We start from the raw sequence: 8,691 nt of genomic DNA on the forward strand, positions 1-8,691 counted from the left end.
TTTAAAATTCTCCAGAGGCACATGATCATAATCACGTGTGAAGTTTTTGTTGATAGTGGCTCTTGAGAGGATCTCAATGGCTCTGAAATTCTCTCTAGAATACTACCAGAGGGATCTGAACAGAAAGGAAGAACCCTTATTAGGCTTTTGAGAACACAGAGAGAATAATGCCCATTTAACCTCAACATCTAAACCTTTCACCCACTCAGACAAGATCTGGGAGAGACAAAAGAACCAGCAAAATTAGAAAAGGCTCTGCATCAGGTACTAATGGAGCTTGAAGAGCAGAAGAAATCCCTGTGGTGTAGAGCATCATGTTTCCCCCAGCCACTTTTCTGAAAAACTGTTTTATCTGCCATCTAACCATCCCTTTGCTTTCCTTTAGCTATCCACGGATAGAGTGACGGCATGCAAAGACGCGTAGAGTCAGGGCTGTCAGAGGGGACCACCTGCATAGCCCTATTTTTCCTGTGGGATTACTGAGGGTGCGGGACAGGGTCTGCAGGGGTTGTTGGTGGAGGTCCCAGGGTGGAGAGTGAGCGGCGTGGAAAGTCGAGCTGGCGTGAGGTGCCAGGAAGGTTCTGCCACATACTGCATGCTCCCCATGCTGCCCCTTCACGGTCACATTGGTTCCGTGCCGTGCAGCTGCCAACCCGTCTTTCATGGGCCGGCCGCCTGGGCTGTCTCTCTGAGGTGGGTGCTCTTTCACATTCAAAGCAGTCTCACTGAGTAACCACACATTCCCATACAAAAACTCAAAGAGCCCCCACACACCCCCTCCTGCCCCACGCCAAGCTAGGCATAGCTTTCCCACCAGCGGCAGACAAGTGTGTTTACCCCATACCATAATGCGACAGAGACGGGCAAAGTCCTTCCACGTACTTTCCTTCGGCGAGGGCACATTCCAAGCTTTGTATTCCAGGGCCCTCAAGTTTTTAAACACTAGGCACTGAAGTGACAAGTGTGGTCTGCAAACTGCTTTGACAGGATTTCATCACAGTGCTATTGGTATCCTTGAACCTAAATAATTATATTGCACATAAATGTAAATATTATATCAATATTTTAAAATAAAACATATTAAACGTTATATTACTATAATATACTATATTACGATAAACGTTATATTATGTTACATTACTATTATATATATATATATATATATAGTGGTTTTCAAATAAGCATTTCATGTTGACCATTTCCTATTTAATGTTTTAAATGAGCACATGGATAGCATTCTTTGGCACAAAAGCTGAATGGTAAGAAAATGGTGATTAAATGCCTTGCTCAAGTCTATAAGCTAATGCTTATATATAAGGCAATTAGTTGGAAAGCAAAAAGAAAGGAAACTCACTCTCTAAGCCAGACAGCTGCAAGACTCCTAATGGTCGTGGCTCATTCATTCCTGTGTCTGCCCCCTTGTCTCATTCTAAAATTAATAGTTTGTTTTGGTTAATTATCTTTGGTCTTGCCGTTTCTTAACTGTTGAACTATGTGTGACTCATTGGGTCTGAAGTCAATGTATAATGATTCCCTTTGGACTTTGCTTTTCATTCTTACAAACTCTCTAAACTAATAATTGTTGGCTTGGTTTTTTTTTTTTTTTTGCTGATTCAGCTAATTGGGGATTAACTCCAAGAGCCTTGTCCTGGGTCTTGGCAGTGCCACCTTTTGATGAAGCAGTTCTCCATGTGCTCTGTGAACAGCCCTTTCAAACAGACCTCCATCAATTTCCCTCAGCCTTTTCAAGGTGGCAGATTTGCAGGCCTCAGCATCCCTGGCCTGTGATTGAAAATCACAATTGAAAAGAAGAGCACATCTGAGCACCCCCATTTTCTTAGAACTGAGCTAAATGTGTTGGGTGGGGGTGCTCTTAGGTATTTTTATGGTTGCATTTTTTAGAAGACTTGCCTTATGGCAGGTCGGAGAGAATTCAGGCCTTAGATCCAGTGTGTGCTAGTCCAGCATCAAACAGCAGGCCGGCTCACAGCCGCTCTGACATTCTAATCATAACCCTGATGGCATGCCTGCTCCGAGGAGAACTCCAGAGCTCCTGCCATGCCAGCTCTCTTTGTGTGACAGGAGAGAGATGAAAATGGGATTAAAATGGTGGATAATAGAGGGAGAAAAATCTATTTCACTCTGCAAGCCACTGAAAGCTTTGGCTGCACTGGCGTGCCATGGAAAGTGTGTGAGGGTATGAGAGAAAGAAAAAATACATACATATATATATATATATATATATATATATATATATATATATATATATATATATATATATAGTATTAATTTATTTTATATATATATATATATATATATATATAAAATATATTAATACTTTAAATAAGAAAGGATGCATTCATTTGATCCAAAGTGACAATAAAGAGATTTAGAATGTAAAAAAAACAAAAAACAACAACAACGGTTTGAACGGTAGTATAACGGTATATTGACTGCCATGTGTATATTTTACCGGTATGTCTTTAATGTATTTATGCCAATGATTAAGGTTTATGCTGATATTGCAGAATTGCACAATTCTATACCTGAGAAGGAGAGCTGAAACATGCGAGCATCCCCATGACAAGAGTATAGTGGAATTCCAGACCACTTGACAGCTCTCACCCTCTTGATTGTTTGCTCCGGCCGTGGTAATCTAATAAATGTTTAAGACTATAATCAATTTGCAATGCTTGACGGGCATCTCCGTGATTCAACTTGTAAAAAAAAAAAAGAGAGAGAGAGAGAGAGAGAGAGAGAGAGAGAATACTCTTACAAAAAGAGTGAGTCCAAGAAAAATAGTCTGGCGAATAATGACTCCTGGAGTATAAATCTTATTCATGGCACACAAAGTGGCCATTGGGCGAATAGAGGCGAGAGCCGTAGTGCTCTCATTATCTGCTTGGCTTTCTTCTGAAGAGTTCTGGGATTGGCTCCCTTTGTGTGAAACAGCAGGTAGCAGAAGAGTGTCAGGTCAACTTGAGGGCCCCCACTTGCCACCTCTCTTCGTGCACTCATTCTTAGAGAAACTGACCTGTACTCCACTGTTGTAAGAGAGCAAAACGGTGTGAGGTCATTCAGAGCTGAGCATTTTGTTGAGCAATTAGGAATGTAGCTTTATTCATACCTGCCAGTATAAATATCACATTTATGTTCTTAATTTCTCTCAATTTTATATTTTTACACTTCAATTAAATCATTTATGTGAATTCTTATTGATTATGTGTTTTTAACATTTTATGCACATTTGCTTCAGAGTTACAATTGAGGGTCTAGTCTTGAATGCCAGGCTTGATCTTGCTGGATGTTACTGTATTGCTGTCATTGATAAAAGCCGCATCATAGCTGTCTTCTGTGTCAAGAACCTGCTCATTACAGAATCACAGACAGCCTATTTATTCAGATTATAGTCGCACACTCCCTTTGATTCGCCTTGTCTCTGCTTTCGCCCCTTCATAGTTGAGAGAAGCGTCAGCCCTGTGGGAGGCTCGCTGCTCTCTCAGAATGTAGAATGGAGCTCCCCACTTAGCGCTGCAGCTAATCGAATAACAGCCTCAGCATGGTGCCCAGCGTGAGTGCTCTCCCAGCGGGATGGTGAGGGCAGCTCGACTGGGGTCTGCAGGTACTTTTCATCCTGCCTGGCAGGCGAGCTCTAGCATCCTGCTGCTGGAAATTAGTTGTCGACTGGCCTCTCTTTCTGCTGGTGTCAGGCGTGGGCCCCTGATGAGAGATTTGTTGATATGATAACTCGATTAGGCCTCGGGCTTGATGGCATGGTGGCAGAGAACCAGTACGGGGAGACGTCTACTCCTCTCGAGACTAGCATCTCCACTTAGCAAAAGCTGCAACCTCAAAACTAGTGCCCTCTGGATGACAGCGTTGGTTTCAGGCAGGTAATCCTTGGTTAAGGAGGATAATGGAGGTAAAATAGGCGTCATCACACATTAGCGATATCAAGCTAAAAAAAACCTGGAGCAATTCCAAGAGAGTCCTCGCACCATTGGTGCTCGGGCCCTAATAAAATAAAATCAAGGTTACAGTGAATAGGATCAATTCATAAGCATCAAAATACTCAAGGTTATAATAGTACAGCCACAAAAAGTAAACAATATGTAGTCTATTATCATGAATTTAGCGCACATGTAGAATAAACCTTTTCTTTGTAAAGTTATATCTAATTTTACATCTTTGTTGATTTTCGTTCATTTTACAATGCAACATCTTAAGGAATAAACAGCTAATACATACTTTTAACAGAAACAATTAGAAATTAATGCAAGTGGTTTTATAACATTATAATCTTTCTATGCTTTAAAAACTTAAAAAATTGGCCCCATTCACTTCTATTGAAAGTGCCTCAACATAATCCCGATTCAAGAACGAGTCAAGATTATTATGCATGATGCTAGAAATGGGTTTAAATTGTATTGAACATGGCATATTCCTTTAATTTTAATTATCATGTACTTGTATTCAATATAGTAATTTTGGCAGGCAAAGAAAGTCAACATTTTCCTTTTTCAACTCAACAAAGTCCTTTTTCTTAACTGCCATGGTATTATTTTCCCCTGAACTGTATACTTGCTCAACACTCTCAACAGCCTTTAATGTTTCTTGACCCTTAGGGAGAATTTCTCCCATGTGAGAGAAGTGGGAACTTATTGGTACACAATAAGTTTTTTTCTGCCCTCTCGAATTATTTGTGGCATGGCGTTTAGGGGCCATTCAGTCAATTAACTTCACATCTCCGCTTTACCAAACAACAGTGTCCAGCAATATGGGCAGGCTAAAGACCAAACAGAAGCCTCCCCTTCCCAGTTCAGCTATTGAAGACCTTCAGAAAAGACACCAAACAAAGGCCAGCCCCTCTCTGTCTCGATGACTCCTCTCTTTGTTGCTTCTTTGGCCTTCATAAAGGAAGAGGGACGCTCTTGTTTGCCCAGGAGGTGGTTTAATGGCCCTGGGTGTAACAATGGGGCCACATTCAACCTTGCTAGAGAGACTCATTGTATGGGGCTGCTACCAAAGAGCAGGGTCCAGGGACATTCCCACTGGGCCTAGTGAATGGCAGGGAGGCATAGAGGGTAGGCTCAGGGGTAGAAAGGCGCCATTGAGGTGATAGGCAGGTTCCATCTGCCCCCAGTGCCTCCTTACCTAGTCTTTCGAGAGGCAGGGGCCTCTCCCACCACAATGGGCAAATTTAGTGTGTCGGGGTGGCTTAAAATGCTCACTTTAGAAGGAGCCATTGAGGGAAATATCAACACTGTGGACGGGGGTATTGGTTTATTCATCCATTCCAGCCCCTTTCCATTGACTGAGTTCCTTTTCCTTTCAGCTCCTTTCTCCTTTTCCCCATTCAGAGCGCTTCTCTCATCGCAAAAACTTCAGACCACGCTATTTTTCCCATACCTTGCAAAGGGGCGGACGACAAGAATTAAGTTAGTTCTGCCACAGCCCCTCGTTTTTGTGCCTTATTGGTTGTGGCAGGTATCAGAGACAGTGATGAAATGGACCATTAATCAAAACAAAAATGAAAAGAGCACAAAAGGTGTGCATAAGGTGAAACATGGATTTTCATCTTCGTTAGGCCTTATTTGAGCATACTAAGTCTTATGCTTTGACTATGGTTGCACTCATATAAATGCATGAGTGCAACCAAATATTAACCTCCAAATATTAACCCTCCAAACAGAAGAAACACAACTAGCATTATCCCGCAAAATGAAAATTCTTACATAATTTACTCACACTCATGTCATTCTAAACCTGTCCAATGGGGTCCAGGGTTATTTTGCACCCTATTGACTTTCATTTTATGTACAAAAAAAACCCAAAAAACTGATTTTGTATTCCAAAGAAGGAAGTAAACAGGTTAAGAAATTGGAATTTTCTTTGTTGGGTGAACTGTACAGTCATAATGTAGCCATTCTAGCCATAGTAATGGATATTAAAGAGTCCTGGCCAATACTTCTAAACCCTCTTCTATATAAAACAGCATTTATGAATCGTATAGCTATAAAAATGACAGTAACGGGCATCTCTGTTTATTTTCAAGCAAAAAGTGGCCAGCTGTATAGCTAACTGTGTCTACAAACTCAATCTTCAGAAGTTCTCTCAACACATACTTTTGGAGATGGGCACACAGCTTAGCAGTGTCACCAATATAAAATGCCAGCTCCAGGACTAGACCAGGGGGTAAAGAGACCCCCAGCAGATGGTCAGCTCTCAGAACCCCTAGTGGGGTGCCTTCAAGCCCCTGCTGTATAGACACTAAATGATCAAGTTGTCTGTAGAAAAAAAAAACTATAGATGAGAACATTTATCATAGATGAGACAATGCAAAGCTGTGAATACTGACACTTAGTTTTATAGACTCTATAGTCTCTATAGACTCTATAGAGATTGTTTGATTGTGTTCTACAATGATCTATTCCCACTCTGGGACAATTAAGAACGGAAAAAGATGCCACTCTTATAAACATTTTCTGCTAAATTGTAACATATTTAGAGATAAGTTTAGCAATATGATACACACTAAAATAAATTGAAACATTTGCAAATTTAGTTTTCAATGCACAAAACTGAAAATCATAAAAAGAGGCCATCTTACCTCCGATGGGATAACATGAGCCCCTACCCGGGGCAAGAAGACCCCCTATAGGGAAAACTGATCTCAACCGATTTTTGCAGAATATGTAAAATATATTTGTTTCTCTTTTTTAATGTTTTTTAAATGGTGTTATTAATGAAATATTCTAATATAAATATAACTATACATAATCAAATATTCTATGTATGTATTCTAACAAGTGAAATAATTGAATAATGACAGACAAACCAAATAACAGGATCTCATTCAAAAAGATGTACCTGAATTACATAATATACTTCTATGAATTACATTCAAGTGTGTGTGTATATACAATGAACAAAATTATAAACGCAACACTTTTGTTTTTGATTTTTCATGAGCTGAACTCAAAGATCTAAGACTTTTTCTATGTACACAAAAGGTCTATTTCTCTCAAATATTGTTCACAAATCGGTCTAAATCTGTGTTAGTGAGCACTTCTCCTTTGCCGAGATAATCCATCCACCTCACAGGTGTGGCATATCAAGATGCTGATTAGACAGCATGATTATTGCACAGGTGTGCCTTAGGCTGGCCACAATAAAATGTGCAGTTTTATCACACAGTACAATGCCACAGATGTCGCAAGTTTTGAGGGAGCGTGCAATTGGCATGCTGACTGCAGGAATGTCCACCAGAGCTGTTGCCCGTGAATTTAATGTTCATTTCTTTACCATAAGCCGTCTCCAAAGGCGTTTCAGAGAATTTGGCAGTACATCCAACCGGCCTCACAACCGCAGACCACGTGTAACCACACCAGCCCAGGACCTCCACATCCAGCATCTTCACCTCCAAGATCGTCTGAGACCAGCCACCCGGACAGCTGCTGCAACAATCGGTTTGCATAGCCAAAGAATTTCTGCACAAACTGTCATAAACCGTCTCAGGGAAGCTCACCTGCATGCTCGTCGTCCTCATCGAGGTCTCGACCTGACTGCAGTTCGTTGTTGTAACCGACTTGAGTGGGCAAATGCTCACATTCGATGGCGTCTCGAACTTTGGAGAGGTGTTCTCTTCACAGATGAATCCCGGTTTTCACTGTACAAGGCAGATGGCAGACAGCGTGTATGGCGTCGTGTGGGTGAGCAGTTTGCTGATGTCAACGTTGTGAATCGAGTGGCCCATGGTGGCGGCGGGGTTATGGTATGGGCAGGCGAATGTTATGGACAACGAACATGGGTGCATTTTATCGATGGCATTTTGAATGCACAGAGATACCGTGACGAGATCCCATTGTTGTGCCATTCATCCACGACTATCACCTCATGTTGCAGCATGGTAATACAGGCCCCATGCTGCAAGGATCTGTACACAATTCCTGGAAGCTGAAAACATCCCAGTTCTTGCATGGCCAGCATACTCACCGGACATGTCACCCCAGAGCATCCCAAACCCATTTGGGATGCTCTGGATCGGCGTATACGACAGCGTGTTCCAGGTCCTGCCAATATCCAACAACTTCGCACAGCCATTGAAGAGGAGTGGACCAACATTCCACAGGCCACAATCAACAACCTGATCAACTCTATGCGAAGGAGATGTGTTGCACTGCGTGAGGCAAATGGTGGTCACACCAGATACTGACTGGTTTGCTCACTAACACAGATTTAGACAGATTTGTGAATAATATATGATGTTTTATAAACAAAGTTCAGGAGGAGCACGTTCAAATAATCAATCAATCAACTCGTCATCAAACAATTACCATGTCTACCCTATCAGCATGAGAGGAAGCATATATATATTCACTCGGCCAACTCACCTAACATTCCTTGACAGGTTTCAGCATCCCTCCACCACCCCGACTCCTCACTCTTGGCTTGTTCTTTCACAGCCAGGAATACGGGGGGAGTACTCTGGGTTCGGGCCGAATACCGAGCCCGGAGCCCTCTCCTCGGACAGCACGCCAAATACGCATTTATTCTATCTGACTTATTTGTAAGTGTGAACTCGTGAATTGAGAGATATGGGCCTTTTGTGTACATAGAAAAAGTCTAAGATCTTTGAGTTCAGCTCATGAAAAATGGGGGCAAAAACAAAAGTGTTGCATTTATAATTTT

The sequence above is a fragment of the Abramis brama genome (assembly GCF_963993115.1).
Source record: "Abramis brama genome assembly, chromosome: 11".
NCBI lineage: Eukaryota > Metazoa > Chordata > Actinopteri > Cypriniformes > Leuciscidae > Abramis > Abramis brama.